This window comes from Crocodylus siamensis, chromosome 7 (genome assembly GCF_052110815.1).
Source record: "Crocodylus siamensis isolate JL-2025a chromosome 7, ASM5211081v1, whole genome shotgun sequence".
NCBI classification, from domain to species: domain Eukaryota; kingdom Metazoa; phylum Chordata; order Crocodylia; family Crocodylidae; genus Crocodylus; species Crocodylus siamensis.
In genome coordinates, this window is record NC_143401.1 from 74,471,924 (window position 1) to 74,499,410 (window position 27,487).

Here is a 27,487-nt window from a genome sequence, read left to right on the forward strand (position 1 = left end):
TGGCCCACGCTGGAGTGCATATGTAGGTGTGTGCCCCGGGGCACAAAGCAGTGGCACAAATATGTGCCACTGCTATTTGTTCCATTTGTTCCATGGCAAACACACCCCTGCATGTAGGAATACACCTTATAAGTCAAATTCTACTTGTGTTTAAACTGTCATCAAAGTACTTGAGAGAACAGCTAAGTGAGAATAGAGTTTGGTCCATGGATATAGATGTTAATGAGATAATACATGCATCATTACCATGTACTCAGACATACAGGATTAGACCTGATCTTCAAAGCTTCTCAGTGAATTGAGTTTCTCTGCAATCTTCTTTCTTATACAAGATATACATGTAGCAGAATTTAGAACAAGATTTCTATACTTTCAGAAGCAAAGCTTTGAATACACTTAAGGAAGGAAGGAAATGATCACATTATTGGGTAAAATACTGATTCTCTTTCAGTTTCCCAACCATTAGCTTTCTAAACATATTGTCACTATTTCATGAAAATTAAAATAATATGATGGCGCAATATATTGTAATTGAAAGAATATTAATTAAGGTTCATCTTTGCGTTCCATAGCTCCCTGTAATACAGTCAGAAAGACACACTATATCAATCTAGAAAGCTAAGCTTTACACAGGACAGTTATCCTTTTAAAGTAGTGTGAAGTTCTTAATTTAAAAATAGAAAGCATATAAAATATTTCCAAACTAACATTCTTGAGTATTTCAGAAGTTAATAAAAGCTGTTATTCACTTACACAATCTTGGTCAAGATTTTATTTCATTTTCTTTTGAGAGAAAAAGTGTTTCAGTTCCTGCATGATTATAATTTTCTCCTTAAAAGTAAATTCAAAGAATAGAACATAAGTTATAGTTAGAATAGTCATTGTACAAATTGACAAATAATAAATCTATTTCATACTCAATTTCTGATACTTTGCAGTAAAGAATATCCTCTTGTGTTAGGAACATTGTACAATATTATGTGAATTAATGTAATATATTACTGGATATTTCAAGGAAAGCAGTTCTTATGTACCCATTATCAATTTAAATATTGTACAGATCAACAAATCCAAGTGTATTAAGGGGTAACAAGCAAGTTCAAAATTTAGGTTGATCTCTGCAGCTCTATTATTGAATAAATAGCACATAAGTTAAAAAAGGTCTTTTCCAGCAAGACTTTTACACACTAGTAACTTTGACAATTTGGGGTCAGGCACTAAAGCCTTTTATAGCGTTTCATTTTAAATGTGATTAAAAACAACTTACACTACTTATGTGTTCATTGAAAAGAATGCAGATTTCATTTACTGAGACTATGGATATTAATTACGAGAATTTAAACTTACCATGTGATTAGTTGGCTGGATTTCCCACATAATCAGAAAATAGTTTGGAACTCTTGGTAAAAATCAGGATGAAGCTTGGTAAGAATAAAGATGACAATAGCAATTACTAATAGCAAGCACCATGCAAGACACAGAGTACAAAAAAGGTCAAAGAATCAATGATAACTACAACATAAACATAATCCTGGAATTTCACGAGCATGGCTATTCGTGTCCTGGAGGATGAAATTAACTGAATAAGGTCAGGCTCCTGTACAAGACACCATCTTTTTTGGCTAAGATAGTGAAACTTGGAAACCCTGGAACTCCATATTGCATAATAGTAAATGTTTCCATAGTCAGTGACCAAGATTATTAAAAGTAGCTGTGACAGGATGTAGTTTTGTTGTAATATTTTTGATCTAAATGCATTCATGCTGTAATAATGTTGCATCCCCCAGTTCCCTGACTGGCTTGTGCATGAGAAAGAAGGGTTAATAGGGTCTTCACTAAGACATAGAGCTACCTCCGTGCTGAACTAGACAAGATGGAATTCCAGCAGCAAAGAATTGAATAGGATCCTTGACACCTCACCTATGCTTAACAAACATCCCTAGACCAACAACACCCCAATGCCCCAGAAGCCTTGAAAAAGAGAGAGGGATTAGCCTGAAACAATGGAGAGAATAGCCTGAAAAGGAGGGTGTCAGCCTGAAAACAGGGGGAAAGAACAGCTGAGCTAATTTTGAAGTGTTCAGAGCTGTGCTGGCTGGAGTAGGAACAAAAGACCTGCTGAACCCTTTAGAGAGCAGAAAAGACTCTCTGCTGGACTGCCTTTGTTGTAGCAAAGCTGTCTATGATTTTTTTCTTGACACTTCAGGTTATGCTCCTCTTTCCCAGGAGGTGAATTGGAAGGTAGTTCCCTGAGGGAGGACCACAGATAACCAGGGAAGGTCAGGAACCAAAACTCCAGGGTCAGGAGATTAGGGATTCGTGTGCAAGGGGCTCACCCCACTCCAGAAGGCACAACTTGATTAGCTTCAAGGGTTACTCAGAGAAACTAAACAAGACCAGGGGTCCTGAGCAAACAAGCAGGAATCTGTGATGAGGCTAACTATTGTGAATCACTCAGATTTCACAAGTTCAGATTGATAAATGCCACTGTTTGATATGCCTTAGAAAGGCCTGACTTTCAGCAACATCAGGACCATTCAGGTTCTGGGCACCAGAAACTCAGTCCACAGGTGGGCAAAATACAGTCCATGGGCCAGATCTAGCCCCCGAGGTGACCAGATTCAGCCTGCAGCTGCCTCTGCAGCACACCCACACTGGGGCAGCCAGCGTGGGGCACCCACAACGCAGCTCTGGACAGTACACATAGCTTCCAGCAGGGCTGTTCCCAGTGTGCCAGCAGCCACATGCTGCTCTGCTCCCTCCACCTCTAGCAGCAGTTCCTGTTCCTGACCTTGCCCATGTACCTCTTCCACCGGAAGGTGGCCAGGAACTGAAGCTGGAGCCCTGCACATGAGAGCAGGAGCTGCCTAGCTAAAGCTGCCTGCCCACCTGCCCGCCAGGAGTGGTGCAGCATGGCACAGTAGAGGTAGGAGCAGGAGCCACCACTGAAGGTGTGTGGGGCAGGGAGAACAGAGCAACACAGAGCTGGTTGCAATTATACCAGAACAGGCATGTAGGGAGTGGGCCCCAGGCCCTAGCCCAGAGCTGCCACAGCCTTGTGACCCAGCCTCCTGAACACTGATCCCCGCCTGCCTGCAGCCCCATAGGGAGTTTGGGCGAGTTGTTGCACTGGTGGGGAGGGGTTGCTAACCCGGCCCACGACATCTCATCAAAAATCCCTTTGTGGCCTTCGGGCCCAAACTATTGCCCACGCCTTACATAGTCCATGCCCTGAAGTCCCCACAAGGTGAAAAAAGTCCTAAGAAAATGTTAGTACTTTCTTCTGTTGCCTTCCCATTCTATGCTGTAAATGGTAAAAATCTTGGTGGGGGGGCAGGGGCAAATCAAGGCAGAGAGGATACACAACATGGAAAAACGTTGAAAACTTTCAGTAATATGCCTCTTTAAATTCCAAGCCACATCGCATGTATATTTTTCCATGTCATTTCACAGCTCAGAAATAGTGAGAGACATGGCTTTAAGTTAACCAAGATGTATAGTACATGTCATAAAATGCCACTAGTTTTTTGCATCTGTATATGAGAAATTTTCAGTCTATCAGCTTGTCTTATATATGGCATTGTCAAAGAGTTAAATGAAATAATGATATTGAAATATCCACCATAGATTAAATATCTACACTAATAACTCATTTGCGTAGACAGAAACTGCAAAAATTAGCTTTGTAATAAGAGTTAGAGGTCATAATTAAAGTATTCCAGATTATGAAGAGTATAGCAAAAATGAATCTGTCTTTCCTGGTATTTAAGTACATGACATGACAAAGGACCAGCTTTCCAAGGAAAATAAAATGTGCATAAACTAAAATTAAACTGAGAACACATAATAGAAATTACTGTTTTGTTTTGTTTTTTACTTAATATATTGTCACAACCTGATATTTGCTGGTATAGGAAGCTCACAAGTCAAATTATGGTCCGTGATTTCTCAAAAGGCCTGGATATTTTGTAACTATTATAAATGTAGCCCAGGTAACTTGGATATATACCCCCCTTCTCCAATTGAAGAGGATTGTTAGCTGGCAGGTGTGCTGTGGGGGAACTTCCGTCCCTATAGAACCAGGCCAGGACAGTCACAGGACTTAACTACATTAAGTTTACATTAACTTATCACAAGGGAAAGTAACATGCATATAAACACATGTACAATATAGATATATATATTTATAAAATATCTAAAGCAGTAACATAAACAATACCCTCTGGGTAAATGACATAAAACCTTATACCAGTGCTCCAGATACAGGTAAATCACATGTAAGTATCTGATCTGAAACAGATAAACCCCAAAGATAAACTCAATCCTGAGGAGAAGCCCCAGTGCCCTACAAAGAAGCTGGTAACTTTAGGGGGGGCCTCTCACTGGGACCTTCCCTTTCAGGAGCCCTTAACTAAACAGAGTGGGGACTCCCCTTCCCTGTGGAAATCCACTTTTCCCTGAAACTCATGGCTCCCAGGTCTGGAGGGTGGTCCTTGTCCTCTGCACCAGGCTGCTCTCTCACCTGCAGTGGGCTTCAGGGGTGGGGTTGCTGTCCCCTGGAACAGGGTTCTGCTATGCAGGGCTTCTAAGGTGGCCCTGTCGGCAGCTCAGTAGCCCAATCACCACCTGGCTTTCTGGACTCAACCTTTTGCTATGGACCAGAGGCCTGGGCTGCCTAATGTAGCACCAGGCTTGGTCCACTCTGGGACCCTCTGTACAGCACCTTCTGCACCGAGCTCCCAGCCTCATTTCAGGCGTTGAGCGCCTGAGCCACCCAAGCGATCCAAAGGTCCTACTCCATTCACCGTCCTATGCACCATGTCTCTGGCTGCACACCAAAGGTTGCAGACCTGATCTGCCTCATGCAGCTCCCAGGGTCTGGATACTGTGCTCCATGCTGCACGCCGAGCGCCTAGCTGCTGGAGCTGTCTGCTGTTCCCCACTGATGGAAGTCTTCAGGGGTGCTTCTGGACTACTGCTTCACTCTGCTGAGCAGCTCTCCTCAGCTCTTCTAAGCCCCACTCTCCTCTCTTCTCTCTCCCGGATGTGTTCCCCTCATGCTATGCACACAGCTCCTTTTATATGCTGCAGGGCTCTGCCCCTGAAGTCTTCCAGACCTGAGTGTTGCAGTCTTCAATCAAGTCCACCGGGGGCGGGGGGGGTGGATCTCCTCTCCTCCTCCCCTCAGGAAAGGGGGACTTTACTCCTCTTGCTGCCTTGCAAGCCTGTTACGTAACTAATGATTGGAGATACACAGTCTGAAATAAAATGATAAAATCTTGGGCTTTGGAATCTCATATTATCAACCTGAAAATGAGGAAGGATTTCTACCCACTGTAGCTAAACATCATTGTAAAAAAGAGTTCAGGGAGCGGGGGGTGGGGCAGGGAAGATAAGGAAGGAAAACGAAAGGGAAAGGGATAGGCTTCCATATCCTGAAGTTTAAAGCTAATGACATTGGCACAGGCAGTGAACTGGAAAGACAATGTTTCAGTCCAGTTTGTTCTATCTTATGCTATTTTATTTGATGACTGTCAAATCTCCTAAACATTCAGAAAAGCCACATAAACCCAGGAATGTAGGAATTCAAACAAAAAAGTATTAATCAACTACTAGTGGGGAGAGGGGGGCAGGAGGGGAAGTGAAGGCCCCTGCCCCCACCCAAGCACCCTCCCTGAGCCAGCATAGCTGGGGGTTCCCCCCTCCCCTGCTACCCAGTAAAGCTGACCAGCATGGCTCCTCTTCTCGGCCTGGCCAGCTACCAGCACTGGTGGGAGGAGGGGTAGGCAGGCAAGTGGAGGACCCTGCCATGTGGACCCAGCCCCCACACACCCAGCTAGGATAGCTTGGGGGGGCTGTACAGTGAAGGCCTCTGCTTCTCCTCGTCCCCCCCTGCAGGTGCTGACAGCTGTCAGCAGGCATGGGATTGGGGAGAGGAGCTGTGCTGGTCAGCTGGGCAGTGGTGGAGATACAATGCCGTGTGCCCCCCCCCCCCAGCCATGCTGGGGTGGGGGTGAGGATCTCTGCTTCTCCCCTCACTAGTATGGGTAGCCAGCCACTGGCCTAGGGGTGGGGCTGGAGAGAGATTATTTGCTGGCTCCCCTGAACTTTGGGGCTGACCATAGGGGGTTGGAGGCATATGCCAGGCATCCAATCAGGGATCCAATCCATTGCTCGGCATCCAATCAGGGATTCAATCCATTGCTCGGCTACATTCAGTTGCCCTTAGCAGTCTCCAGCATTCTGACAGGCATGCAGGCATGCCTCCAAGCTGCTGGTCTTTGCCAGTGCAGGCATCCTTTGTGCCCGCCCCCTATGAAAGATCAAACTTGTGTTCCCAAACTAATGTAATCCACTCAGAGAAACCCACACAAGTTAGTTTGAATCAGCCTCAGGCTTTTTGAATGGCTATACCTAGCCAAAAAGAGAACATTATGTTTTCATAAATTAACTTCAAACAGGAGAACTGTCTGTGAATACTTGCTTACAGAGGATTCAGAAGTAAACTACAATTCCATTCAGAATATAGCCTTGGAATGTCAGTGAGTTAATGGTTATTATGCACTGAATAAATGAGTCTTCATAGTCTTTTTTTATGAAGGATATGACAATCTGCAATATCATCATAATCTGAATATTAATATAATGAATCACATGCTGATAAGGTTGAAAAATCATGAAATAAATGAGCTACCACAAACCCCTGACTTATTTATTCTATTTTCCTACACTACATTTGTAATGAAATGCCTGAATGCTTAGTTCCTATTTTATCCAAGCTGCAAGCATGGATTCTTCTACTGTTTTCTCATTATAGCATTAGTTTGAGCACATACCTGATGTGCCTTATGCAGAATTTATATTATAGAATTATAGACTCATATAAAATTAGGGATGGAAAAGACTTCAGGAGGTCATCTAGTCCAACCCCCTAGTTGTAGCAGGACCACCACTCACTATATCATCCCACCCAAGGCTTTGTCTATCCAGGTCTTAAAAATGTCCAATGATAGAGACTGCATCACCTCTCTGAGTAACCTGTTCCAGTGCTTCAGTATCTTCCTAGTGAGAATGTTCATCCTAATAGCTAATCTAAATTGTCCGTGCTGCAACTTGAGACCATGGCTTCTTATTCTGTCATCTGCCACCAGAGAACAGTCTAGCTCTATCCACATTGGAACTGTCCTTCAGGTAGTTGAAGGTTGCTATTAAATTCCCCCTCAGTCTTCTCTTCTCCAGACTAAATAAGCCTAGGTCCCTTAGTGTCTCATCATAAGTCACGTGACCAATCCCCCTAACAATTGCCATTACCCTTCACTGGACTCTCTCCAATTTGTCTACATTCTTTCTGTATTGGGGGGGAGGGAGGAGGCAAAACTACACACAGTATTCTAGGTGTGGCCTCACAAATGCTGATTAGAAGGAAAAGAATCACTTCTCTTGATCTTCTGGCAACAGTACTAATGCAGCTCAGCATACCGTTCTTCACAACAAGGGCACACTCTTGGTTCATATTCAGCTTACTGTCCACGATAACTCCTGGGTCCTTTTCTGCCAAGCTGCTGCTTAGCGAATCATTCCCCAGGCTGTACCAGTTAGACGAGCAACGATACACTGGTCTGATTTGGAACGGTACTGATATAAAGAAAATTGTCTATATCAGATATCAACCTGATGAGGCTAATAATTTGGCCAATAGATGTCTGTGCTGCACACAGCCTCAGAGCAGCATGGAGCAGACCTGGCAGCATGGAGAGTTGCCTCTAGCTGGTACACTGGAAGGGGAGGCATGGAAGGAAAGGGTGTGAGGGGGGCAGATCAATGCCCTCCACAGTGAGGGAGGGTCAGGGGCAGGCTTCGTTCCCCCTTGCCGCATCATTTCCTCCCCAGGTCCAGTACCTGTTGTCTGCTGTCCCTGTCAGAGTGCCATTCCCATTGCTCCTGCCAATGTCCCGGTTGCTGCTGCCATCCTCCATCCACACTAGTTGTACTAGCAACCCCTGGGATACTCGTTGGCCTGACATTTCCATCCTGCTCCCCTTCCACGGGAGCCACCATGTTCTCATGTTGGAAGCCTCTAAGCCTCCAAGCTCCTCTGAGCCAGCCGAGGATGCTGCTGGCACTGCCTCCGCCTCCACCTCTACCTTTGCTCCTGCTCCCCGCAGTTTCTTTCCTGCCAGGTCTTTTATCCTGGTCCCGGGTGTCTGCCTGGCCAATTGTCCCTGGCACGCTTTTATAAAGTGTGCTGTGGCAGGGCACTGTTTGTGCCTGCCACTTTAAGGGCCAGAAGCCAGCAGGTGCCTGATTAGGGCAGCCATCTTAGATTCAGGGATGCCCATATAAACAGGGCATTTTGCTGCTGGGAGGCCAGGCAACAACATTGCCTGGCTGCAGGGCTACTGCTTTCATCTGGAGATAAAGGAGGAGCTGTAGGGGATGGTCAGGAGGCTCCTGGTCCTAGGTATGACCTAAAACTACACCCTACCAAGAGTGGGTGGCCTGGTGGGTCTCTCAGTGGCACAGGAGCCCCCAGAAAATGCCAGGCCAGTTATCACCCTAGTGAAAGGTGGGTCAGTGCACCTTAACCCCAGCTCCCACAACCAGGTGGACCCCAAAGAGAGCGTGAGGCCATAGACTCAAGAACCTGCTGAACATCCCCTGACTGGTCAATGCTGGGCCAGAACTAGTAGCCAAAGGTCCCAGGGGGACCACACCCATAACAGGGAGCAGCTCAGGGAGCTATGCAGCCAGGAATGAAAGCAGAATAGGTGGCCTGAATGCAAGGATCTAAGTAGGGTCCAACTGGTAGGATTCAGTATGGGGTTGGTGATATAGGTAACATCTGGATGCCGTTTGCAAGGCTTGGGCTGCCGTGTAGAGGAGGAACGGAGCTGCACCCCCTGGCATCGGGGCAAGAAATGGGCAGCCTCCCGCTTAATCAACATCAATTAATTAACAACAAGGCATGGCAGGAAAGAAGGCAGGCGGTTAGCCCAGGAACAGGTGGGCAGGCCACTGGGAAATTGGCCCTGAGAAGGCCCCCTGTTACACGCACCCAAGGAGACACGGGAGCCAGTTCCAGCTCCACCACGGGTTTTCACTTTCATCTTTACCTGCCCCGGCTTCGGCCGCTGTGGCTTTGCTCCCACTGTGCTCCTCTGCTGGTGCAGTGTCCTGTCACCTCTCTGCCAACTCGGGTAAGTTTTCTCCACACACTCCCCATTTAAGTTGCCTTGGGGCATCTTGTCATCTGTTCTTTCTCCCTCGCCAAACCTTGACAGAAAATCAGCAACGCTGTTAGTTGACGCTGCTCAATATCTCACTTTAAACTTAAATGCCTGTAACGACAATGCCCACCACATTATTCGTGTGTGGGCATTGTCATGCTTGAATTTATTTAGCCATTGTAAAGGGGCATGATCAGTGACTAGATCGAACTCCCGACCCATTAGGTAATACCTAAAATAGTTCACTGCCGACTTTATGGCCAGGCACCCCCTTTCAATGGTAGAATACCTGGTTTCTGCATCACTTAGTTTCTAGCTAGCGTAAGTGATTGGGATTCTAAGCCCTCTTGCTCCTGGCAAAGCACAGCACCTACAGCCATCTTGGAGGCATCCATCTGGAAGATGAAAGTTTTAGAAAAATTAGGTGTTCTGATGATCACCTCACCACATAAACTTCTCATGATGTTTTCAAAACCTCTTTTCATCTCAGTCATCCAACTGATCAGGCCCTGTATCTTCCCTCTATGGCATTCATTAATGCCATGGTCTTTTCTGCGAAACATGGAATAAACTGCCTATAATAGTTTGCCAAGCCTAAAAAAGCTCACATCTGTTGTTTTGTTTGTGGGGCGCATAGTTCTTTATTATGTCTATCTTGCTAGCTAAAGGGCGTATTCTACTTTGCCCTACTCTAAATCCCAAATAATTCATCTCTTGTACCCCTAGGGTGCATTTTTTTTAGGTTTATGGTCATGCCCACCCGACATATTTCTTGTAGTACTGCCACTACGTGTCATAAGTGCTGGTCCAATGCCTGCCAATAGATTACTACATATCGATATATGTAGCTGCGTACATCATATGTGGAGCTAGAATGCGATCCATCAGCCATTGAAAGGTTGCTGTGGCTCAATGGAGGCCAAAAGGCATCCTCATAAACTCAAACAACCCCTAGGGGGTGCCAAAGGCTATTTTCGGACGGTCCTTTTCTGCCACAGGGATCTGCTAATACCCCTTGGCCATGTTGATAGTGGAGATGTATCGAGCCCGGCCTATCCACTCTAGTAACTCTTCCACATGCAGCATTAGGAAGGCATTGAAATAGACGACTTTATTAACCTTCCAAAAATCGATACATATTCTGAGCGTGCCATCACTCTTTGGCACTATTACCATTGGGCTCCACCAGGGACTGCATGAGGGCATGATGATTCCTTGGGTTAACATCTTTCATAGTTCACCTCAGACTGTCTCTCACCAGTGATGTGGGGTGGGTCTCCACCTCTCTTGCACGATGGTTCTCTTTGATGTATGAATTTTATGCTGTATTCCTTGGGCTCGGCCTGGCTTTTCATCAAACACTTCACCAAACTTTGCCACCAATTTTCTCAACTGGTCGCATTGTTGGGCATCGAGCTCTGGGCCATACACTGGTTGGCCACCTGGTTCCTGCCCTCCTGGCAACTCCCTTACCTTGGGTCCTAGTTCCTCCCATGGGTCCTCTGGGCTCAGCAGCCAACCCCCTGACTCTCACCATGCCTTCAACAAGTTGACATGATAAATTAGGCACTCTTTTCTATACCCGGGGTGGTGAACTTCATAATCCACTGGCCCTGCTTGCTACACAATCTCGAACAGACCTTGCCACCGCATCAACAACTTATCTGCCATTGTGGGAACCTTATCTCTGATGCAAAAATCTCTAGTGTGAGCCCCTTTATCATACTCTTACTGTTGCTTCTGTTGAGCCTCAACCAAATGTTCCTGGGTGAGCTGTCTAGCTTTCGCCAACTCCTCTACCATTTCCTGTTGGTAGTGTTGTATCCCAACCTCTGGTCGTCCCATGCTTTCCCATTCCTCTCTCACCCCCTGCAACAGTTCTTGTGGCTTATGGCCATACACTAATTCAAATGTAGACAGTCTCATGGATGCCTGCAGTGTCTCTCAGTGAGAAGAGGAAAGGTATCAGGATCAAATCCCATCTCCTCGGTTCATCCTGGGCACATTACCATTTAATCATGGCATTAAGGTGTTCTACCAGTCTGTTAGTCTGCAGGTGATACACTGAGGTACAGAGATGTCGTATTCTCAACATCTGACACATGGCCAGGATAACTCCAGACATAAAATTTGTTCCCTGATCTGTAATTATCTCCCTCAGGACTGCCACTTGGGACACCCATCTTAATAATTCTTCTGCAATTCATGGGGCCATTGCTGATCTCAGTGGTCTTGCTTCTGAGTAGCATGTCGTGTAGTCAATAATAACTAAAATATATTGGTAGCCAACACTACTCTTTGTTAAAAACCCCATGACATCCAGTGCTAATGGGACCTGTGGGGGTCGTCTCTCATGGACCCTCTGGACAGACCTCACAATGCCGTGTAATATAATCCCTCATCCCAGGCCAAAAAACCATTGCCCAATTCTGCTCATCATTTTATCTGCTCCGACATGGCCGCCCATCGGGTTTGCATGTGCCAGCCCCCATACTTTTTTGGCAGATCCTTCTACGGACTACTAACTGCCGTGTCCACTCCCCTCGGACCGGACACTTCTTCACTCGATATAACAAACCCCTATGTACCTAGAAATATGCATCACTTACATCCATTCTGGGTCATATGATCTCTTCCACCTGAGCAACCTCTGTCTCCCGGATACTCTGTAGCTCATCGCCCCCCTCTTGGGCCATTCGAAAGTGTGCGCCCTCAGCACCCATCCTGAGGCTGAGACACTCTTCCTCATTGGATGATGCTGAATCCTTCTCTGCTATCCAACCTTCCCCACCATGGGGTTTTATCCACCCCATCTTGTCTCCTCCATGCACTCTTCAACTAATACTTCATAGAGAAGTGGCCAGTCCCTCCCTGTGATCATCTGACCATCTAACTGAGGGGCCAGCCCAATACACAATTTGCCCTTGAGACTGGTGATCTTCACATCCACAAAGCCCCTTTCATATTACTCAGTCTCACCATGTATACAACACATCCTGACCAGGGGGCACCACCCAATAATGCTCTCAGGAATTGCCCCTGACCGTATTAGCATCTGGGAGCAATTGGCATCCAGGGTGGCCTGAAGCGGTCTACCTGCTACCCACGCTGTCACCATGGGCCGGTCCCACCCCTCTACTTCTTTGCTGCATCCAAAACTGTAGTCCATTTCCTCAGTCAGATCGTTGTGTCATTCCTTCAACCCCATTGGGGTCTCCATCTTTCTGTGACCCCTAGGGTGCATTCTAGGGAAACATGTCCAGCCCTGCCCCACCAATAGCATATGATTCCCTGCTTCACATGGCATATGGGCCCCTGCCAGGGCTCATCCTTTTTCTTAGGGGTAATCCTCAAGCTTCTGTAGTTCTTCTCCCCGAGTGCTTCCCCCTCTGAGGCAGCAAAGGCCTCCGCTTTTTTTAAGGCTTCAGTAGCTGTCCAGGGGAAAGTGTTGGCATACCCATAGTTGAGTGTCCTCATCTAGATCTTTTATGAACTGTTCAAGCAGAATTTGATCTGCCAGGGCTGCTCAGTCAACCTTCCCCAGACAGACCCATTTATGCAAAAGATCTTTTAACACCTGCATTAGATTTCTAGGCCTGTGGTCTTCCTTGCTCTTTTGGGCATGAAATAACCTAAGATAGTGGTCTGGGGTGAGCTCTAACGGCTGTAGTATGGCCACCTTAACCTTTTCATAATCATAGGCTTCCTCCCATGGCAAGGCCTAGTAAGAGGCCTGCAACTTTCTCACTACCAGTGACCCGAGCTGTCTGGCCCATTGTAGCCTGTCCAGCCCTACCTGAACTGCTGACCTTTCAAATGACTTGATGTAGGACTCTACGTCATCCTCCAGTGTCATGCAATGCATACGGAAGGCAGTCCAACTCCGCCGCATCCACTCTTGCTGCTGTAGGGCTTGTTGCTGTTGGACTTCCAGCAGTTTAGATACTATGTGCAATGTTTGCCCTAGCAACTCAATCTGGGGATTTAGGTTCATTTCCATTGTCGCATTGGCCTCCAGGGTAACCCTTGTGTCACCATTCCTGGCCAATGCACCAAGTTGTAGTGCTAGTTCCCAAGTGCTGCACGTTTAAGCTCTTCTTGAATTTTGCCATGACTTGTTGGACTACACAGCCAGGCTATTGGAAGTGATCTTGGGTCAGCTCCCTCAGGAGTATTTCTTGCCATGTCTTTGATGGTAAATAGATTTCAATCAGGAGGAGGATGTCTAGTCCCACCTCCCAAGGTACTTCCCCTCAGTCATCCTCACTATATGTCTTCTTAGGACTCCGCCTCTCCTACACACCACCTAATGCCAACCATGCTGCTGTCCATCAGGGTCGATTGTTCTGACCCTCCCTAAAGCTGGGTCCCTTACGGGCTGCGGTAGTTGGTCACTGGTGATTATTTATACCAAATGTCTCCCATGGTCCCCTTTTTTCCTCCTGGCTTATGCGGCTTCTGACTCTGCCCGGGCTTCAGTCCCCCTTGCTATGTCATTTCCTCCCTGGGTCCAGTACCTGTTGTCTCTGTCAGAGTGCCATTCCCATCACTCCCACCAATGTCCCAGTTGCTGCTGCCATCCTCCATCCACACTGGTTCTGCCAGTGACCCCTGGCCTGACATTTCCATCCTGCTCCCCTTCCATTGGAGCCACCATGTTCTCATGTTGGGAGCCTCTAAGCATCCAGGCTCCTCTGAGCCAGCTGAGGATGCTGCTGCTGCCTCTGCCTCCATTTCCACTCCTGCTCCCCCCAGCTTCTTTCCTGCCGGCTCTTTTATCCTGGTGCTGGGCATCCACCCGGCCAGTCGTCCCTGGCACACTTTGATAAAGCATGTCCAGGCAGACGTGGGAGCCAGTTACAGCTCCTCCCGGCTCCACCACGGGTTTTCACTTTGTTCTTTACCCGCAGCATCTTTGGCTGCTGAAGCTTTGCTCCCACCATGTTCCTCTGCTGGTGTGGTGTCCTGCCATCTCTCCACCAACCCAGGTAAGTTTTTTTCTCCACACTGTAGAAGAGGACATATCAAACTTTTGTTTTATAAATCATGTCCTTTTTCCCTTGCACTTGTTTTATGGTTAAGAGACTTGAAACTTAATTGAATCTTCTGGTACTTGAATTGAAAAACTATATATTTTTTATATCATCATGTCCAATGTCATAGTTTATGCTCACATGTAAATTGCTCTTTACTTTTTCTTTTTAATGTTTTCATGGAAGTTTTCTGAATTTTGAGTTTGCAATGAAACATGAAATTAGGTGAGTTTCATATGGTTCTAAGTACTATTGTAAATAATTTGCACAGTACTGTAAAGTTAGAAGCAAGGTAATCCATCCATATTATGTAAAACAATTCAGGTGGGAACTTCTTAGTACAGTAATTTTTAATCAGGGTACCACAGAACCCTGAGATGCCTTAAGATCCTTTCAAGGCTGATGCAAGGTGCCACACAATGTCATCTGTGTTAGGTGTGCAAATATGATTGACAAGAGAAACTCAGAGATTTCAAATAGGAATCTATATCATTAAAGACATTCTGACATGTTATGAGATTTCTGAGTTCTTGGCAACAGAACAATTATTGTAATATTTTTTCTGTAGTCAAAAAGGGAGTAAAAAAGGAGTGAAAGCTGGCATTTTCCATAGGGTGCCTTGAGTCTAATAAGGGTGCCTGGAGCCTACAGGGGTATATTAAAGTTTACTGAATCCAGACTACAATCACATGGCTTACTTTAAACTGCATGATCATAGATTTCATAGATTTCATAGACATTAGGGCTGGAAGGGACCTCGGGAGATCATCGAGTCCAGCCCCCTGCCCAAAGGGCAGGAAGTCAGCTGGGGTCATAGGATCCCAGCAAGATAAGCATCCAATTTACTCTTGAAGGTGTTCAATGTAGGTGCTTGAATCACCTCCGCTGGCAGACTGTTCCAGACCTTGGGGGCTCGGACAGTAAAGAAATTCTTCCTTATGTCCAGCCTGAAACGGTCTTGCAGGAGTTTGTGACCGTTCGACCTCGTCATCCCTTGGGGTGCTCTGGTGAACAGATGTTCCCCCAGATCCTGGTGGTCACCCCTGATAAACTTATAGGTGGCCATCAGATCACCCCTGAGCCTGCGCTTTTCCAGGCTAAAGAGTCCCGTGGCTCTCAGCCTGTCATCGTAAGATCTGTTTTCCTGACCTCTGATCATGCGCGTGGCTCTCCTCTGGTCTCTCTCAAGCTTCTTCACATCCTTTTTGAATTGTGGAGCCCAAAACTGGACGCAGTACTCCAGCTGCGGCCTCACCAAGGCCGAGTACAAGGGGAGAATGACGTCCCGGGATTTGCTCGAGAAGCATCTATGGATGCACGCCAGCATTTTGGTGGCTTTACTAGCCACAGCATCGCATTGGAGGCTCATGTTCATCTTGTGGTCAATGATGACCCCCAAGTCTTTTTCTTCTGTAGTGCTATCCAACGTAGCACTGCCGAGCCTATAAGGGTGCTGCAGGTTTTTCCTCCCAAGGTGGAGAACCTTGCATTTTTCGGTGTTAAACACCATCAGGTTCTCGTCTGCCCATTTGCTGAGCTTGTCCAGGTCAGCCTGGATCACCCGCCTATCTTCTGGCGTGGATGCTTTGCCCCAAAGTTTGGTGTCATCGGCGAACTTGGCCAGTCCACTCCTAACTCCAATGTCCACATCATTAATGAAGATGTTGAACAGTATGGGTCCCAGGACAGAGCCTTGAGGGACCCCACTGGTTACAGGGCACCATGATGATTGACTGCCATCAATCATAACCCTCTGGGTCCGACCACGAAGCCAATTTCCCAGCCAGCAGATCGTGGTGGAGCCAAGGCCACAACTGGGCAGTTTGGCCAAGAGGTGATCATGGGATACCAGATCAAAAGCTTTTTTGAAGTCAAGATATATGACATCAATCTCTTCTCCCTTGTCCAGGTGATAGGTCACCTGGTCATAGAAGGAAATGAGATTGGTCAAACAAGACCTACCCGCAACAAACCCGTGCTGGCTATCCCTTAGAATGTTAGCCTGGGCCAGTCCCTCAAGGATGGCCTCCTTAATAAACTTTTCTAAGATCTTCCTCAAGATAGAAGTCAGGCTAATGGGCCTGTTGTTAGCCGGATCCACTCTCCTCCCTTTCTTGAAGATCGGCACCACATTGGCCTTCTTCCAGTCTTCGGGCACTACACCAGAGCACCAGGAGTTTTCAAAGCCCTGTGCCAGGGGCTGGGCTATGAAGCTGCACCTGGGGTGCAGGTTGTCAGGGCCAGCTGACTTGAAGGTATCCAGCTTCTCAAGGTGTTCCTTCACGAGGTCAGCATTGATGGAGGGTAGGGGATCCCCATCACCCAGATTTCCCTGTCCCATAGCAGGCATGGGCATCCTATGTGACTGATGAAAGACTGACGCAAAGTACCTATTTAATAGGTTGGCTTTTTCCTGGGCGTCAGTTGTCAGTTGCCCCATCTGGTTTAGCAGGGGTCCAACATTGCCCTTGCTTTTCCTCCGGCTCCCCACATATCTGAAAAAGGACTTTTTGTTGTCCTTGATGCCTGAAGCTAGTTGGAGTTCAGTTGCAGCCTTGGCTTTCCTGGTTTGCTCCCTGCAGGACCGGACCAGCACCGAGTAATCCTCCTTGGAGGTGAATCCCATCCTCCATCCTTTGTAGGCTTTCCTTTTTAGCCACAGTAGGTCCGCTAAGTCTCTGGAGAGCCAGGGGGGCTGCTGTGCCTTCTTGCTGCCTTTCCTCCGTGTTGGAATAGATTTAGCTTGTGCACTGAGGATCGCTTCCTTGAGAAGCAACCACTTTTCTTGAACTCCCATCTCCCTGGGGTCATGGTCCCTGAGGGCCTGACCGACTAGCGTCTTGAGCTTGTCAAAGTCGGCTTTTCTGAAGTCAAGGACTTCTGTGTTGCTGACTGACTTGCCAGCTTTACGGCGGATGGTAAAGGTGATCAGCTCATGGTCGCTGTCACGCAACTTCCCATCGATCACTAGGTCGCTGATTAGGTCATCCCCCGTAGCCAGTACCAGGTCAAGCAGCGCTTTGCCTCTCGTTGGCCCATAGACCTCTTGGGTCAGGTAGAGGTCATCCACGCATGAGAGAAAGCTTTGCGCCCGCTCAGATTTAGCTGAGTGATCTTCCCAGGAGATGTCCGGGTAATTGAAGTCACCCATGACAACCAAGGTCCTGGAGCAAGCGGCCTTAGTCAGTTCCCGGGCAAACTCCTGGTCAAGCTCGGGACTTTGAGTGGGAGGTCTGTAGTAGACTCCCACTGTTGTGTCCCCTGTGCCGAATTCCCCACGAATTTTTACCCAGAGGGTCTCTAGCTGTCCATGCCGGTCACCAACATCAGCTTGCAGGGACATGTAGCTTTCCTTCACATAGAGAGCTACACCCCTGCCCCTTTTGTCAACACGATCCCTCCTGTACAGGGTATAGCCCTCTATACCCGTGGTCCAGTCATGGGTGGAGTCCCACCAGGTCTCCGTTATCCCAATGACATCATATTTCTTTGCACTGAGCAGGAGGACGAGCTCGTCCTGCTTGTTGCCCAGGCTCCTGGCATTAGTGTACAGGCAGGCAAGTGTGCCCTTGGGGGCTCTTGCCTTTCCCACAGATTGTGCCAGGGCTGGGGCAGGGGTGAGCTCCCTTAAGTGCCCCCTTAAGTGCCTTGGTCCGCTGGCTTTGCAAGGGGCCGTTCAGCGGGCCAGCAGTGGCAGTAGTCCCCCCATCCGCCAGCGGGCTTAGTTTAAAGCCCGGTGGAGCAGGTCAGCCAGCCTGGCTGAGAAGAGCCTCCTCCCCAGGGGAGAGAGGTGGAGGCCATCTCTTCCCAGCAGCTCGCTGCCTCTCTCTCCAAAGAGCGGGCTGTGGTCATGGAAGCCAAAGCCTTCCTGATAACACCAGCGCCGCAGTCTTTGGTTCACCGCGTGGATCCTCCTCTCCCTCCTCAGCCCATAGCCCGAGACTGGGAGGATTGAGGAAAACACCACCTGAGCTCCCAGACCCCTAAGCCCCGCTCCCAACTCCCTGTAGTGCCTCATGACCTGGCTGGGGGTGCTCCGAGCCGTGTCATTGGTGCCCACATGAATAAGGAGCATGGGGTAGTGGTCTGTGGGCCGGAGGAGCTGCGGGATCCTCTCCGCAATGTCTCAGATGCGGGCCCCCGGGAAGCAGCAGACTTCCCGGGCTAAGGGGCTGGGGCGGCAGATTGCCCCCTCAGTGCCCCGCAGGATGGAGTCTCCCACAACAAACACCTTACGCTTTGTCTTGGGGAGAGCGGGGCCAGTAGCTGCGGTCGAGCCTGGGTTGCCTGCGGGAGCTGTCAACTGCATGCAGGCTCTGCTGGGGCTGCAGGAGGTGTGAACCTGTTGCTAAGCTCCGGCGGGGCAGCAGCCTTGGTGCGGCGGGCCTTGGGGCCCTTGACCACCTTGGTCCATGCCCCTGACTGGGCAGAGTGGGAGGTCCCAGAGTCCTCCTTAGTCGCGGAGGGAGACGGAGGTCTCCCCTGTGGCTCCCGGGGGAGAAGGGCCTGGCAGTAGGAGTCTATCTCCTGCTCACAGTCCCTAATGGCACGCAGTCTCTGGACTGTGGCCTGGAGCTCCTCCACCTGGCGCGCCAGAGACCCCAGTAGGGAGCAGACCCCGCAAGGGGAGGGGGCCATGCTCCTGGGCCCCAGAGCCTGAAAAAGGGACAGGCAGCCCCCGCAGCCAAGAGCCAGGGGCTCCGTCTGCATGGAGCCCGGAACCATGGGCTCCGTCTGGGTGGCCGTCTCTGAAGTGCCCAGTGGAGGGGCCGCAGAGCCCGAGGACCCTCGGGGTGCGGCGCGTGCCCATCCATGTCATGCCTCTGGTAGGCTGGCTACGGCTGGGGCTGGCTATGGCTGCGGGGGTCGCAGGCAGGGTCTCGTAGACTGGGAGAAGCATGTACAGGTGCCTGCCAGTGCAGGAAATCCAGTGGAAGTAACTCAAGGTAAGAGGAGGGGAGGAGGGGTTTGGGAGGCAGGGTAGTGGGTGTTCAGGGAGGGTTGGCAGATCCAAAGCAGGTCTTCCACCCAGAGGTGGGAGGGTTAGGGAGGTAAAAATAGCCCAGTCAAGGTTGGGGAGGGGGTAGGAAAAATAGAACCCCAGTGCCCCCAGGGCTGGGGTGAGTGGCTGGGCTTTCCCGGTCTGGGGCTGTGCTCCAAACATCTGCACATGTTCACTGGATCATGTTTAACTCATTCCTGAATCAGGCCTGCCATTTTTGGCCCAATTTAAACCCCCAAAATATCTACAGAGATATGCATTTTGATCAGCCTAACCCTAGTTAAGTCAATCTAAATGCAGTGTGTGCCCATATTCTAAAGCCATTGTTCTACTACTTTATGGTTATAGCTGTATCAATTGGGCCTTTCTGGATATGGATATAAATTTAAATAATAACAATAATATATTACAATCAGCAGTGTGACTGCAACACACATATACTCAACTTACCTAGGTAAGTTTGGGTACTGAGAACAACAGTCACAGTAGCACAAGCTGCAGCCACTGAGCAAATATCCAAGTCAAAAGCAGACTTGTGCAGCCTGAACCAAAACTAGTGATGATATGGCAGTACTGCTAACAATGCTAATATCGTTTTCACAAAGTTATTAGCTTTGGTTGTAAGGTCTGAATGAGTTTTCCCTTGTATAGCTATCATTATTTTCTTTCAAGAAATCTCTCTTTAGATGAAACTTTCATCTGTCTGTTCATCCAAGGAATCATTCACTTTCACAGGAAAGCTGGCATTGAACAATCATTAATCTCTGCTATATTTCCAGTTTTACTGCAGTTTTTAGCCACACAAAAGGAAACCAATCATTCTGACTATTTCACTGCTGTTAGATTACAATCCTTTTAATTTCTCCCTTTTTTAAAACTGTGATTAAATCTGCTCAACTTTCTTTCTGCTTACCCACAAGCTTTCTCCCTTCAATCGGTTTATCTCTTGTGCTGAGAAGTGTCATCAATATTATATCATTGTTCAAGAAATAGCATTCCTGGTATCTTTAAATCTGGTCTTAATTAAGTTTGTGAAATTGAAAAAAAAAAAAAGAGTCTTGAAACCCTGTCAGGATCCTCATATATCCTGTATAGATATAATTATTATTCACTGTAAGGGACATGCTTTGAAAGTAATGATCAATTCTTAAATGAAAAAAGTTAAAGTTCAAATTAACCATGATAAAAGTAATGTTGAGAATTGGTTTACTTATTAAAATTGCCCTGATGTAAAAGTACAGTACATGGATTCTAGATGTGCAAAAAGGAGTCAGCTTTGATGTTAATAATAATACTGTCTCATTTAAGAACTCTGAGGATCTGTTATTTCCTCACTAATAAGAAAGAAAAAAAAACACTGAAGGCAAACTGAGGAGTTGTTACTTCACAGCAAGAAGAGAGGAAGGATTAGCAGCAGGCAATTGTGAGGCTTGTGAATTGTCTTTTTCAAAAAATGTATTTCCAGTTTCCACTAGAAAGGCAGGCAGGCTGGAAAAAATGTTCATATAAGGAGATAAACCTCACACACAGAAAAGTAGAAAGGAGGTGGCCAAGAAGGAATGTGCTCCATTATATCTCAGTAGCTATTTCTGTTTCACCAATGTGTTTGGCACAGAGGAGGGGGAGGTTGGCAGGATTGGGAGAGCTGGTGAATCCAAGGAGGGGTTATCCATGCGGGGTGGGAGGAGGAGGAGGAGGGAGGGTCAGCAGGCTGAAAATAACCCAGTCAAAGTAGGGTGGGAGGGGAGTAGAACAAGTGCAGCCCTGAGATGAGCATGTGGACTGGAGAGGGGTGAACATTTGAATTTTCCCAGCCGTGCAGCTAGGGTGAGCATCTGGACTTTCCTAGCTCCAGGACAGCACTCCAAACATGTTCAATAGATTTTAGATGTTCAGGTTTAAGAACTGAATTTGAGATGATTTTGAAGTTCTGAATTATCAAAAACCTTGTTTCCTTCCTTCAGTTTATAAGTATTGTTCTTCCAAAATCCAGTTATCAGGAGCTAAGCTGTTTCTTGACATTTACAGATCATCATTAGAACTCTTCTTGAGAGATGTTGAAGCCAATATAACAAACAGAAAAGGTTAAGATAAGCCCTATAACATTCAAATGTTTAATGAAATCCCCTGGCACAAAAGCACCCCAGAATATTTGGGCTCTGCAGTGCCTACTGTAATATAAATAGACTTTAATATCCTCAAATGCTATTACTAAGGAGAGTTAGAACACAATTGTCTTGGGATCAACTAACAGAGGCTAAAAGACAGTCTCTGAAGCTGGATTTCTGTTCTTGCTCCTATTGGAAGGCATAACGTGAAGCGTGTGCTTCCATGGATTAAGGATACCACTTATCAGTTAATCTAAAATGTGAATTTAAATACTGAATCTGAGCTGCAGTGGCTGCTCAGTTAGAACAGTCTTAAAGATAATAATGCCATTGCATAGCTTTTAGATGGATTGGGAAGTGTGACCTCCGGGAAACTGGCAGGACTGGGAAAGAAATCTCCATTGATCACTTTTTCAGTCCCCAAAAATAATAACCCTTCCACTCTAAACTTCACCTCTAGTCAGTTTCTAAGTATCAAAAAAGAGTAGGGGCTAAAGAAAAAATTAGCTTTGAACATCTTTTGGTGTGTTTTTAAAGTTAAAGATGAGTGAGGATTTGGATGGACAGGAAAGGTCTGCCTATCTAGTTCAGCTTTGGCTGATGAAGTGGATATTTACTAAGCCTTGAGAGATTTTGCACTCCTAAAAACCAATTATAGTTCCTTTCTCCATTATGAATGAATTATCTGAGACAGAATTCTGTTATAAACTTATTAGTTTATGGCTGTGCAACAGGAAGCTGAAATGTCAAGAAAAATCACTAACACACAACTTGAAAAACTCAAATGACAAAGTTCTATTGTAACAGACTTTAGAGGCAAAATTAGCTAGGTTCAATGATGAGGAGCTTCAAAGTGTTCAAGTAGTTTGTTGTGATGTAGCAAAATAAGACTGGAACCAAATGTATCTAGACAATGACATTACTAGACTAAAAAAAATCTATTTATTTCTATTCCTTCTTAACTTTTTCTGAAGGATATGTACTGACTTTGTAGAATGACTGCAGCAAGTTGTAAATGATGTATGAAATGAAAAATCCCTGTTCACCCACTGCAGACAAAAAATGCAGACTGTGTTTTTCAGTCACATTTGGACTGTGCTATTTATTGTAATATCTAGCATGGTCACATTACCAAAAAATCATCAAATTATGTGCATGTGTATATCACTTACTGCAAGCTTATGCAGTTTGTAAAGTGAATTACAGTGAAATCCCTAAATCGATCCAGTGTATCACAATGTTCAGAAAACAATTCAGGTGATAGTAAACCCTTGTTTAAAAATGAAATTATGGTAAACAACATGGTCTATGATATTTGTTTGTCCTCTGTGACTCTCTCATGTATGCAATAGAGTTTTACAGCAGTTTAATAGAACTGATCACTATTAATTATGTTGTGTATCAGTTTCATTATAATTTCCCATTCTCACAGGCATACATGTTTTCTATGCTATGGTCTCCACCCAAAGGTGAAAAAAATCTTACGGTTTAGTTTAGAATTATAAGAGCACAAGAGAGAGTAGGAAGTCTCTCTCCTTTCTCTTCCTCTTTATCCTCTCCATGTGACTACAGGATATGACGTCTATTTTGTCCATTCTTCTTCATAATCCCCAATGTAGAATGCGGAAGTCACATAGTATTTTTTTTTTAAATACCATGTCCCTGAAAGCAAGCAGCTAGGTCAAAAGGAACCAAGACAGACAAACAAAGGAATAAAAAGAAGGGACCCAGAGTGGAGATTATAAAGAGCAAGATCACAGCTATGTACAGGGATTGTATTGAACAGGAGTTTGGACAGAAGAGTTTGCTGCTACTGTAAATCTCTGTAACTTGCAGAGTTACTCAGACTGACCCCAATTAAAATATGAGTGATGTGGTATACTAGCTCCCTAGAAGACAAGTGATCTCTCCCCCCTACGATCACAGGCCCAACTTTAAGCATTGGTCTTTCTGTAAACATTGGTCTCTCTTGCCTCAGTCACTGATGAATTCTTAAACACAGTGGGCCAACTGGTTCATAACAGAGAATTGCTTAACAGGCAGAGAATTGCTTTGTAATAATAATAAATGTTACCCACTTCCATATACCCTAACTCAATATGGGCAGTGGGATAGTAAATACAACCTAAGATTGCTGTGGAAAATTCTATGGGCCCTACAATCAGTGACGAATGTTTTTTCTTGGAGAAGATCAGAGACAAACCTTGAAGCTGACATTAAGAATTGATGGGAAAGAATTATTTAGGAGTACAAGGTGTCCCAAAGCATACTGTCAGCTCCAATCCTGCAGTTACATTCAAGTTTTAAAATGGCCTTTAAATTCAAGGGTCTGAATTTTTAGCTTATCAAAACTTGGACACCAAGGATGCGTCCACATGAGCAGCACATGCCTCTTGCCGCACCTCAGGCAGGGCAACAGACATGTGCAGGAATGAAAAAATGTTCCTTGTGCTGCAAGTTTGCAGCACAGGGAGAAAATTAGACCCCTGGATACCCAGGGGTCTAAAAAAAAATAAAGTTTTAAAAAGCCCTGAGGCAATCAGGGGCTGGGTCCTCCATGAAGATGCTCTGGCCGCCAGAGAGTATCTATGGTCGGCCCCTCGCCCTGGTGCTGAAACACGGGGTGGGCCAGGCTGTGTGTTTCAGCACCAGGGCTCTGGTGCTGGTGAGTAGGGGTTTGGGGGGGCGGGGCTGGAGGAGGGGACCATAAGGGGAACTCCAATGGCTCTGCCCACTCCTCCAGCCCTCCCCCAAGGCCTCTGAACCTACTGTGGCTGGTCCCTCTCCCCACCAGCCCCCTGAGCCCTGCTGCAGCCAGCCCCTCCCCCCCACCAGCCCCTCTAAGGCCCCTGACCCCTGCCCTGGCCATCCCCATCCCCCCAAGCCCCCCAATGCTGCACAAAGGCCAACTCTGCAACCACAGTCCACTCACAGCTGGCCCAGAGGGACAGTAGATGCTTCTACTGGCTGTACAGTCACCATACGAGTCTGGCAGGTGCACAGCAGGTCACAGCCAGGCAGCATCCCCCACTGCCATACTGCTGCAGTGGGTAGCGGGTGCAGAGAACTCTAAGGGCTGCTTCAGCAGTCCAGCTGGCACAAGGGGTAGTGTCCCCAGGTACCAAGTGGCTGGGCCCCAGAAGCTCCTTAGAGCTAGCAACCTGGAGCTACTTGCCAGGGTGGCTTTTTATACTGCTGGAGCCAGGACAGCGCAGCTTTTTATACTACTGGGGGAGAGCACAGGTGCTGGCCCCGGGCTCTAGCTTCCCCCTGGCTGAAGATCTGGAAGGAGCCAGGCAGGGTTATTTTGCCCCAAGTGGCAAAATTTGCTCCACAGCAAAGCGCATGTCCAAGCACGTGCACTGAGGCAAAAAGTCCCGGCTCAAATTTGCACCGCTTCTATTTGAGCTGCTGCAAGAGCACGTGCTTGCATGTGTGGATGTGCCCCAATGGTTTTCAAAATAAGATCTCCAAAGATGATAAGCACCTACATTTCATATGTGGGTCCTGAACCACTCCAAAACATCAGGGTCAAAATATAAACCTTGGAGGCATTTATGAAGCTAATTCAAAAAAGAAATCTCAGGATACAATAATCAGTAGGGATTGGGCACCTACATAATTTGGAGTATTTGTGTCTAATACACACACACACACACACCAATTAAAGGACACTTTTGCAAGATTTAGCCCTTTCACCACATTGGGTTTTGAACATGTCCTTAACTTAGGTGAAGATTTGTTAATTTAATTTATTTAATAAAATCTTAAGAAAATGTTATCTCCTTTTGGTTACAAAGTCATATTATCAAATAAAGGAGAATTGAGTTACTCAATCCTAGGGCACTGGTAAGCTGTGCTAATCATCATCTGGGCCATGCTATAGGTCTTCCTTGGGGTCCTAGTATTTTCCAGTTATTTCCATCATACGCACCCGTGTGTGTGTGCATGTGCACACATGTCCATACACATGCATGTGCTTATTTAATATAGTGTATCTGACAAACTTCCCTTTTGATGCAAACAGTACCTTTTACATTAAACAAATTATCAAGCTAATCTTGGTTACTTATTAAATAATTTGTTTATTCTTATTCCAAAGACAATCCATTTCTATACAGCTTGAGTAACATTCTTCTGCTTCTCTGTTTTGCAGAACAAGGCTTTATAAGGCTTTCCATTATGTACAAGTAAAAAAGGTACATACATTTCTGGCAATGAACACTCACGTCTTATGGGAGCACTGTTCAGTTTAACATTTTTTACAAAACAACTACAAGGACATTTCAGAAAGCAATGGCAATTTTGAAACAAAACCATTTTCTGTGCAATGATCATTTACTGAACCACGTCTCTTCTTTATACAATCATACATGATCAGTGCAGTCATCACCCCTTTTGGTTGGGTTCATCCAGTTTTCCCCATTGTTGTGTAGTTTCCCACTCACTGGGCACAAAATGGTTTTATTTAGAAACTGCCATTATTTTCAGGAACACCCACACATAAACATAAGCATTTATGCTTATAGGCAAGATTAATAAGCATCCTTATGAAACATTTTAGTTCACATGATCCCTAATCATTCTTATCCAAGAACCTTCAAGGTCTTTTTTTTTTAAAGGGAAGCTGTTAGTCATTCTGTAACATATCTACATATGAATCATGTTGTACTATGCTGAGTACATTTATGATGCGATAGTTGATGGTATGCTTGAATATATTCTTATGTACAAGCATGGATACTCAGGATTCTATGGTTTACACAGAGAGACAGAGATAGTCAAAACAGTAATATTGTCATGATGGAAGATGGTAAAGTTTAGACTAGTGGTTCTCAACATTTTTAGACCCAAAGTGCCCCTTATATATTAGTGGTGTTTCATTTCAATCATGGAAAAATATGGATTTGGAGTTCCCTTTTTTCAACCAGAAATTGGGGAGAAAACCAGGATCCCTGGTTTTCACTCTTTTTTTTACAAAGAAAAAAATAGAGAATTTATGTTGCAAGGAATGCTTTTAACATTATGGCTTTCTATTTAAAATCTTTTGCCAAGTACAGACAGTCAAAAAACTTGAGGCTGAATCGATTCAATCTTCGCAGGTTATTTTAAGCTGCATAGATTGAACTGGTAAGCAAATGAACAGACCTTCATTTTTAATTCTGGAAATGCAGCCACATGCCTGCAGTGGCCCAGGCCAGAAGCCACGGGGTGCTAGTGCAGCCCCCCTGCTTGGCTAGATCAGACAGCTTGGGCCAAACCTAGCCCACCCACCCTGTGAGAGGGGTTTGTGGGGGAGTTGCAAAGCATTCTGGGATGCTGGGGGACTGTGAGTTAACTTGAATCTGGAAGAGACCAGGGACAGAAGTTCAATAAGCTGATTTAACCTAAATCAGTTAAGTCTGATACTGCATCCATCCAGGTTTATCTTAAACTTGTTTCAGCCATTTTGAAAGTGGTTTATGTGCACTGAACTTCTCTTGTGTTACAGATTTGAACCGGTTTCTGATCACTTATACCAGTTTGTGTGTAATTTCTGTCCCTATCCCTTGGGTTTATCTTGTGAACAATGTTTGCATACCTGACAGTGCTAACATTGCACGGCAAACCATATCATCTTTGAAAGGATCTCAAGGCACCCCAGGGTGCTACAAAACCCTGATAGAGAATCACTGGTGTAGGCAAAGGCAAGAAGCTATTATAGATATGTTAACAGAATGGGAAAGGTGCAGGTGACAGCAACAAGATGCCACTTGGCTCAAGGCACCATATACTACATGATCAGTTGTTCTCTGCACTGCAAGGGAGCTGCATGGAGAAATATTCAGGGGTCAAAAAAACCCACAGACAAAGAAAACTGAAAAGCACTGTAGTTTCCTGTGGTGTTTCCTTGAGCATTTTTGCTTTTCAGGCTGATCGGGCACAGCTGCCTCCTTGAGGATCAGAAACTTGTCCTCCAATGAGGGTCTTTAAGGTCCCCAGGCGTTCTTGCCTACCACATCTTGATGTTAAGGATTATTGCTGGGAGAAAGCTCTTAAATCTTGCCTCTCCTGGTTCTCTCTTTGATCTCTTACTTGGGTCTTTGTCTTGGGGCTCTGCCTCCCCTACATCCCACT

General features: G+C 46.2%; 1 long non-coding RNA gene across 1 annotated transcript in view; it reads right to left on the minus strand.

Annotated features, from left to right (window-relative positions):
- Window positions 1–1,346: 1,346 nt before the first annotated feature.
- The window catches only part of LOC149859977 (uncharacterized), a 211,478-nt gene continuing 185,337 nt past the window's right edge, over window positions 1,347–27,487 (minus strand). The window contains exon 3 of the long non-coding RNA XR_016443655.1: window positions 1,347–1,421. This is a non-coding gene — a long non-coding RNA (uncharacterized LOC149859977). The remainder of the gene's footprint in view (window positions 1,422–27,487) is intronic.